The following is an 8,428-nucleotide window of genomic DNA, read 5'->3' as shown; positions in this document are numbered from 1 at the left end:
CCTCAGAAGTAGGACTAATACCATATGCTTTTCACTCAGAATTTGCAGCCACATGAGGACTAAATCTTGTCAGAATCCAGTGAGACTATGGTGTGAGAAACTCTGAAGGAAACCCTAATGTCAAACCAATAAAATGGAAAATCTAGACCAAAACCAAAGTATCCTGTACTTCTCTTACTCTGTCCTTGTTCAGTCTCCTCTCCTATCTTTCCCTTTCTCTCTCAGTGTTAAGTGCTGTGATGATTGATGGTCCAGTAAGAGCTGCGCTGTAGCTTTATTGCTGCGCTCTGCTGGATCTTAGCTAAGCTAGTCTGCATCCGCTGCAGCAGTAGGGTGACTCTGCAGGATTGGCCTGATCTGTATACATAGTGAAAACCTAAAGTCACTGTTTGTGCTCCACTCTAAACAGTATTTTCAGCCTGGGTTTAGAGAGGACAGATCTGATGAATGTGTAAGTATATGCTTTATTCTTCTCCAGCAATATCTTGCTTCACATTAATGCACGTTCATTGTTGGAACAGATGCATGTTCAGCTTAACTGGAGCAATAAGGGCTTGAGGGAGAGTTTAGCTGCTAATTATGTTGACGTCCAGTCTGCTCTTGTTTATGTTTTCAATTAAAAGTATAACCGCTTTGCTGGCTTTTACACATATTGGCAGATCAGTAACTGCCATTCCACAGCTCAGACAGCCTTCACCACAGCGTCTAAATGTACCAGCATGCATTGCATATGAACTGCTCAACAGAAACACGTGGTTCAGCACTTCAGTGTGTGGATTGAGTGTGTTAACATGCTGTTGGCATGAGTTCTCTATCATGTCTGCCTCCTGAAAACCAGTGTTCTTGTTTGCTTGACAAATTTCACAAAAACTGAACTGTGGCTAGTTTTGGGTAGTTGGGAAGGGTCAACAAAATCTCTATATTAAAGGACAGGTTCACAATTTTTCAAGTCTGTCTTAATACAACAGTCAGGTGCCCAAATTTACACTGAGGTTTTCTTAGCCCCCATCACTTTGTCAATTCCATTGTAAGAGGATTATTAAGGGATCTTCTAAAAGCTAGTATGAAGAGGGGGAATGATTATGGCAAGAAAAAACTATTTCAATGTTCACTTGGGCACCTGACTATTGTTTTAAGACAGACTTGAAAAATTGTGAACCTGTCCTTTAATTCTGCTAACTAATATTAGCAGCAAGGTTATCTATGTCTCTCCTGTTCACAGAAAGGAGCCCATAGTTAAAATCAATCAATATAGTGACTTAGTTTCAGTTGGCACTTTGGACAATTGATGATTGATGTTATGTTTCACAATCATATCAGAGTTTCCTCTGGCACAAAGCTAATTTGAGTGAAAAAGAGGAGTAATAAAAAATCCATGATCATATATACATTTGAATTGCAACAACAGAAACATTTGGCTAGAAATGTAAAACTGGCTGAATTCCATTTTCTCTCAACATAATGAGAAAGTGTTGTTAATTAACGTATTTGGCAAGTTGCAAAAATGTTGTTTCTGAACGTCTAAGTGAAATGTTCACAGACAACGTACATAGTTCTTTTTTTCCCAACAAAATATCCGATCTTGCAGTACAACATCCGCTAGAAGAAACTACAGCAATATTAAAGTTTTTATTGTTATGTTTAGGCACTGGCAGCACTCAGTTAAGTGAACCGGGTCTGTGGTATCAGAGTCCTGCATCTTGTACGTTCCCCATTCACCCAGACCTCCTCCCTGCAACTGCAGAGAGATATATACAGTTGTGCTCATAAGTTTACATACCCTGGTAAAATTTGTGAGATATTGTCCATTCTTTGGAAAATATGACTGATCATGCTGAAAACTTTTGTCTTATTTAGGGATAGTGGTCAGGTGAAGCCATTTATTTGCCAGAAAAAAGCTGTTACTGTGCCAATACCACAAAACAGCCCACTCACAATATGCCAAACAGCACCTAGACAAGCCTCAAAACTTCTGGAACAAAGTTATTTGGAGTGATGAGACCAAAATTGAGTTTTATGGTCACACTATGAATGGTAAACATCTTGCAGATTCTGCCAGGGTATGTAAACTTGTGAGCACAACTGCAAATGTAACTTCATTCATTCCACAAAACATTACCTGTGAATATAATCCAAGCAGCGATTTGTCCAGGCAACATAATTGGGAGAAGAGTTTAGTTGTATATGAACATAATTTCTAGGAGACAGGGTTGGTATTGGACACAATAGGACTTTTTTTTACAGAACACTTTTTGATTGGTTTGACAGGTTTAAATAATACAATCAATGATGCGTGAATTCTACATAGCCCAGGAAGTCCTGAGAGATTTTTTTTTATCTTGTGTGCACTAGAAAAAAAAAATACAATCTTTTAGGACCCACTGTCACATTGTCATGGCTTACTGGGACATTTAAATGTAACAGAGCCATTGTTAATGTTATTAGTAACAACTGTACTTTTCCTAGACTGACAAGCCTGTTCAAAAGCCATATGATATGGTTGTTTTATGTTAAAATCAACAGAATAAATCCAGAAGAATTACACTTTGTTAAATTGTGCATCTGATCCACTCCATTCATTACTTCTCACCACCAAGAGAGAAGATATCTGCATTGCCTGTAGAAGACATTATCATTTAAATTAAAGCTGCAAGCAGCGATGAACGGGCCCTCGTGCCTCTGCGCACGTCAGGCCGCGGCGCAATCGAGGGGCTTCTGTCATGGGCATGTAGATGTCTTCTGACCCGGTCTGTTTTCAGACAGGGCAAGAAGGAGATAAACATCACTTCCTTTGTGCACTATTTTGCCCGCTGCTGGGGCTGAGATCAAAACATGTATCAAACATGTAAAGTTTGGTGCAGACTGGAGCATTTACGATAAAGTCATAGCAACTTCCTGTGTCATGGCGAAACATCAAATCGCAACGGTGTGAGGATGAGAATTTTCTGCAGGGTGAGACATGTCTGTCTTGCTCACACCTGTGGCATCAAAATTATGTAAGTTTTGGGCCCATTCACTTGAATTTCAATTAGTCAATTGAAAACTCTTGATGAGTTTGTATGTAAAAGAAATTAATTTCCTAATTTTCATCAAGTCTATTTTTAGAAAGGTAAAGACTTTAAATCCACATGACCTTGTCAGAGTTTGATTGAAATGTGTACTGTCAGGTGTGTAGAGACAATAAGTAACTGCAGCTGGACACAGAAAAATACTCGTATATTTGAATGGAGAGTGTGAGTGAACCCACACTTTTTTGATCATTTACTGCTTTCACATAGTTTTGGATACAAACTTCATTTGAACTTTAAATGAGTCCGCTGAACCTCCTGAGTCCGCCAAACTTCCTGGTAATTAACAAAGAACCCAATGTCATGATAACCAATGTGCATGTCGTTGTATATGCTACATATATGGTTCTTCAGTCTATCCACGTTTCATAGTTTTCTAAAACACTATGGTTAAATAGAAACGTTTTTCAACCACACAGTATCTCATAATCACAGTTGATGCAGCTTTTGTCTGTAACATGGTGACCTCAGTGTTTAATATGACACAGAAGAGTCCGATGTGTCTGGCTTTCTTCCTGCAGAGTTGCTGTGGACTACAGGGACCAAACGTGGCTACATAACAATATGAATAACAAACAAACATGATCACCAACAAAATATTTTGTATTCTTACAAGAGGTTCCAAAAGCTTTTCCATTGTTTTAATGATCTCATTTCACTTAAACTATTCACACACAACGTATGATTTTATCAAAGTAAACAGGTACAATCTTTTTGAAAGAAAATGTCAGTTAGTGAGTTAGTGGAACCATCACAGTCACACACAATTAAAATGTTCACCTCATCTTGTGTCTGCACAGCTGTGAGTATTTATAGCACTTATAGTACCACATAAGGTGGGTTACACTGATGTGTTTCCCAAGCAGCATGCTAATTAGAAGCTGCTGACTGTGCAGTATATCCAGATAAGAGAATGAGTCATCGTCATCTTGTCAGAAAGAAAGACTGTGCCCTAGAGAGAGATGCACTGCTTCATTCAGCCCACAGATCTATTATTTAAATCAGTGTTTCAACTTATGGAGTTTGGAACACTGAGTACAGGAAATGTAGCTTGCTGGCAGGACCAGCTTTCTTAGCTAACTGTTGTCAGACGAGGAGAACACAAAATGGATCTCACTAATTAGAATTTTTGTGTGAGCAAATAAAGACATCATACAGGATAGAGTCCGAAATTTCCATCCCTGACATTACATTTGTTACCTTTACAAAATCATGCTGGTGAATGAAAATTTTGTTGGCGTATATATAGATTTATATATCTTGTTAGAGTCTCCACTGGTTGGCTAGTAACCTCATATTTAGACCACAGGAAGTCACTGCACCTGGCCAAGAAACATTTTTACATTGCTGTTTGTGTACAGATTAAACAAACAAGATGTAACATGTTAATTAGTAAAAATTTAGAGGTGCTGGTAGGCAGGTTTTGGACAGAGCCAGGCTAGCTGTTTGCCCTTGCTTCCTGTCTTTATGCTAAGCCAGGCTAATTAAAGCTGGCTAATCACCTGCTAAACAATCTTCTCTTCTAATGCTCAGCAAGAAAGCGAATAAGTGTATTTCTGAAAATGTCAAACTATTCCTTTAACACCTCCTATAAATATTTAAAGGTGGAATGTGTAGAATTTAGTGGCATCTACCAGAACAGACTTGGCAGAAATGGAATATAATATTAATAAGTATGAAAATAAAAATCATTGTGTTTTTGTTACCCTAGAATGAGCCCTTTATATCTACATAGGGAGCAGGTCCTCTTCCACAGAGCCTGCCATGTTGCACCGCCATGTTTTTACATTAGTCCAGAACGGACAAACCAGACACTGACTCAAGAGAGGGAGTATCGCATTTTTCACGTTTTTCGCAAGTTTCATGGCCACCATAGGTTCTCCTACACACTTGGAACAGGAGGGTGGGGGGAGGGCTAATCAGTTGGTTGCAATCTGCAATCTCACCACTAGATGCCACTAAATCCTATACACTGGTCCTTTAAATACAGTTGAATTAAAAATGATATGTCTTTTAAAAATCGGACAAAAACTCTCCCTTGTCATCTGAAATATTGTCACTAAAATTTAAAGAGCAATTTGTTAGACCACCTATTACTAGAAAAACCAACAAGTAATGCATCGTCTTACCGAACAGCCCTGCTTATTAGGTTTATTCAAATGGAATAGTACAGTTTTACAGTTGACATTTCAGACTGGTCAACTAGGTACACGATGACAGGTCGCTGATGTACAACTCACCACAGCACCCTGACGCAGCATAATGTTCACCTCTGCATGACATAACAAGGTCACAGTGGGACAGACAATACACATAGTAGGTTAAAAAGTTAACATTTATCCATGATCCAGTGTCCAAACACCAGACAGGGAAAGTGTTGCAAAGGACAGGAGGAACTTAGGATACCAACACACACTCACTGTTGAATGGGTCTGCTGGATTAATAGCAGTGACTCAGTGTTGTGGATCCCGGGGCTGTCTAACAGTCTGTAAACCTCTGCTTGCCTGCAACTGCTTGTTCGTCAGACAGGATTGCACAGTTTATTCGAGGAGACTCGTGAGTGTAGCTGGCGTGAGTCACACTTTCCCAAACACACATACACACCCCCTCCTTTCCCCATTCTGCTCTCCATATGGGGTGCAAGTGGTGAGTTGCATTACCACTACAGTCTGTCCGGGAGAGGAGCTTTATTTTCCCTTTGTTTCTCTGCCTTTTCTTGTTTTCGTCTCATCTGAATACAAGCAGTATTTGGTTCAACTCTTTGCCACTGGTTATATGGAAGAATGTACATGTCCAATACACATGTACACACACACTCTGCAGAACATTTGTTTTAGACATACAGAGATCAGTCAAGGTCACAACATCCTGGGTATCAAGGACACAATGTCTTTCATAAGAGAAACTGCAGCATTTCCTCTGCTGCAGACGCAGAGGGGGATGAACAATGGCCGTTTGTGTGTGTGCACACTTCACAAAATGGTACTGTCCATCTACTTTCAAACTAACATCCCTTCTTCATCTCGTCCTCCTCTCTTTCTCACCTTTCCAATGTCCCTGACATGTGCAGCCTCCTCCTCTCATCTCATTGGCTTTCATCTCTCTTTCTCCCTTCTTCCACTCCTATCTCTTCCCTACCTGCTCTGTGTTTCCGTCTTGTCAGCACAGAAGCTGCTCGCGTGTCTACCTCACACAGGCTGTCTGTGGCCGGGGATGGTGTTACATAACAGGCCTAACTTAATAAATCCTGTATGATGTGCTGTGCTGTAGTTTGATCTGTTGTGACAGCGGCCAGAGCTGGAGAACATGCTGCCTTCCTGGGCCTATATGTCACACTGTGTGGTGTAAAATTGTAAAATTGCCTTTTATGATGTTTTAAAAAATTAAATAATATGATTATTATATTATAAAGTATACTATAGATACTCTGTGTTCTAAGGCCTGGTAATGTGATTTGTACATTTAAAGGACTGGAATTGTGGAAAACAAGAAAAATGAGCTTTGGGATGGATTAGGGTGATGGTGGGCCCTCATGTGCTTTAAAATGAATCAATCCTATCTCCTCTGTCTGTTTAAGTTATTTAAATTTTGAAATTCACAGCTCAAGAGCAAGCAGTGTTGAGACAGAATCTGTTACTACGTCACATCAGAAAGTCAGAGTTTACATTTCAGCCGGATGACGAGCAAAACAGGACACTGGAAGTGTTGCTAGTGGTTCAACAGCTAAAAAATCTTTACAGCCTCCTAGACGATGGAAGTTTGCATCAGGAATGGCTGAAATTCATTTTTGGAAACAGTTTTCCCTTCATTATCAGCGAGTGGTTGTGGTTAGCCGACTGTCTACATAATAAGACTTAGTATGCCGAAGGTTTTCTACTTTTTCATCTTCAATATTTGGATGGAGTTTTAAAACAAGCGCACTCAGCTAAAGGAATATATCTGTGCTAAAGTTAAGCTAACAACCTCTGGCTATGTTTGAAAAAATGATTTTTACTTTGTGAGGAAACTTAGACAGGATCTTACCGTTCTGAAACATCCTTTTTAAATCTCAACTGTACAACATCAGGTTCTTCCCCTTCATTCAGGATCAGACTCTGGTTCATAGACCACTACATACTGTCTTACGTCTCCAGCTGCAGCCATTGCTCCAGGTAAAAAATGTGGTGTAAGGGAACTTGCGTTATTCATTAGGTCTTTTTCCGATTGGCTGGGGGTAAAGGTGGGGGCCAGACCTCCAGCCAATCAGAGTAGGTGTTCATTAAAGAGGTACTGCACACTAAAACTTGTTTTTTGAGCTGTAAACTAAATTATATGACTGTACTGTGATGAAACACATCAATTCTGGTGTTTAATATTGACATTGACACCAAATTTATAAAAATTGGCATCTCATGGGTTGAAAATGACTCAACCTGTCATCTGCTGTTTAAACTGAGCCCTGAAAAGGTGGGACCAATGCTGACGCAGAGTCGACCGTTTGGGAGAAATTTATATAAATGGTAGAATGACAACATCCACCTCCCCCAGCCCGCCTGCACTAATTTTCAAATATATGCTGATTGAGAGAGACAGTTTTAGCTTCAGGCGCTAATGGCAGCGCTGGCCTGCTGGAAGAAATCTCTCTGTATGCAATTGTCCACAGGAGGAAGAGCTGCTGGCAGCCACAAAAAACCAGAAATCCTCCTCGCATCTCACCCTGCAGTTCTTCAACTCTCTGACTGTCTGTTTTTGCAGTTATCAGCTGGCAAAAGCAGAGCAGAGCTGCAGGCGGACAGGTTCAGTAATGGCTCCAGTTACACCACAATTTAACGTTTAAAAAAAAGATGTTACCAACTGATAATGGTAGAACCAGACAGCTGGAGAGTTGTAGAGCTACAGGACGAAATGCGAAATGATTTCTGGCTCGTTTCAATGTCGTTGTACTGTTTGTCTTCCTCTCATTATTATTGTGTCACTGAGCCTCACAGCCACGTTACCCCTCCCCTCTCCCCCCCCTTCCCCTCAGCCCCTCCCTGCCTCCCTCTCAGCCCCTTGCTCACTTTTTTTAGCATTTTTTATGCAGTGGGTGGAGTTAGGCTCAGACCTGGGGATGCAGTTACTCTTTAATAATATTAATTAATATTAATATTGTGCGTTAAAGACATGACTGTGATTTTATTGTCCTTTGATGCATGCATTTCATACATATGTGTGCCCATGTCAAAGGTATTCATTTGTTTTCTTGTTGATTTATTCTTTAATCATTTTCATGAAAATGTCATATTCCCTTTAGCTCAGATCGAGACAGCTCCACTGACACTGAGGATGCAGAGTTTCAGTGCAGCAGCAAATCACATTACATCAACTTATTTCTTAGCTG

General features: G+C 40.1%; 1 protein-coding gene across 1 annotated transcript in view; it reads left to right on the top strand.

The window, feature by feature from the left end:
* The first annotated feature begins 311 nt into the window (after positions 1–311).
* Positions 312–8,428, top strand: part of snphb (syntaphilin b) — a 29,916-nt gene continuing 21,799 nt past the window's right edge. The window contains exon 1 of the mRNA XM_067593593.1: positions 312–451. The gene's annotated coding sequence lies outside the window, so the exon portion shown is untranslated. The remainder of the gene's footprint in view (positions 452–8,428) is intronic.

Source organism: Thunnus thynnus, chromosome 6 (genome assembly GCF_963924715.1).
Source record: "Thunnus thynnus chromosome 6, fThuThy2.1, whole genome shotgun sequence".
NCBI classification, from domain to species: Eukaryota; Metazoa; Chordata; class Actinopteri; order Scombriformes; family Scombridae; genus Thunnus; species Thunnus thynnus.
The sequence above is the reverse complement of the archived record's forward strand: the minus strand, read 5'-3'. Positions and strand labels throughout refer to the sequence as shown.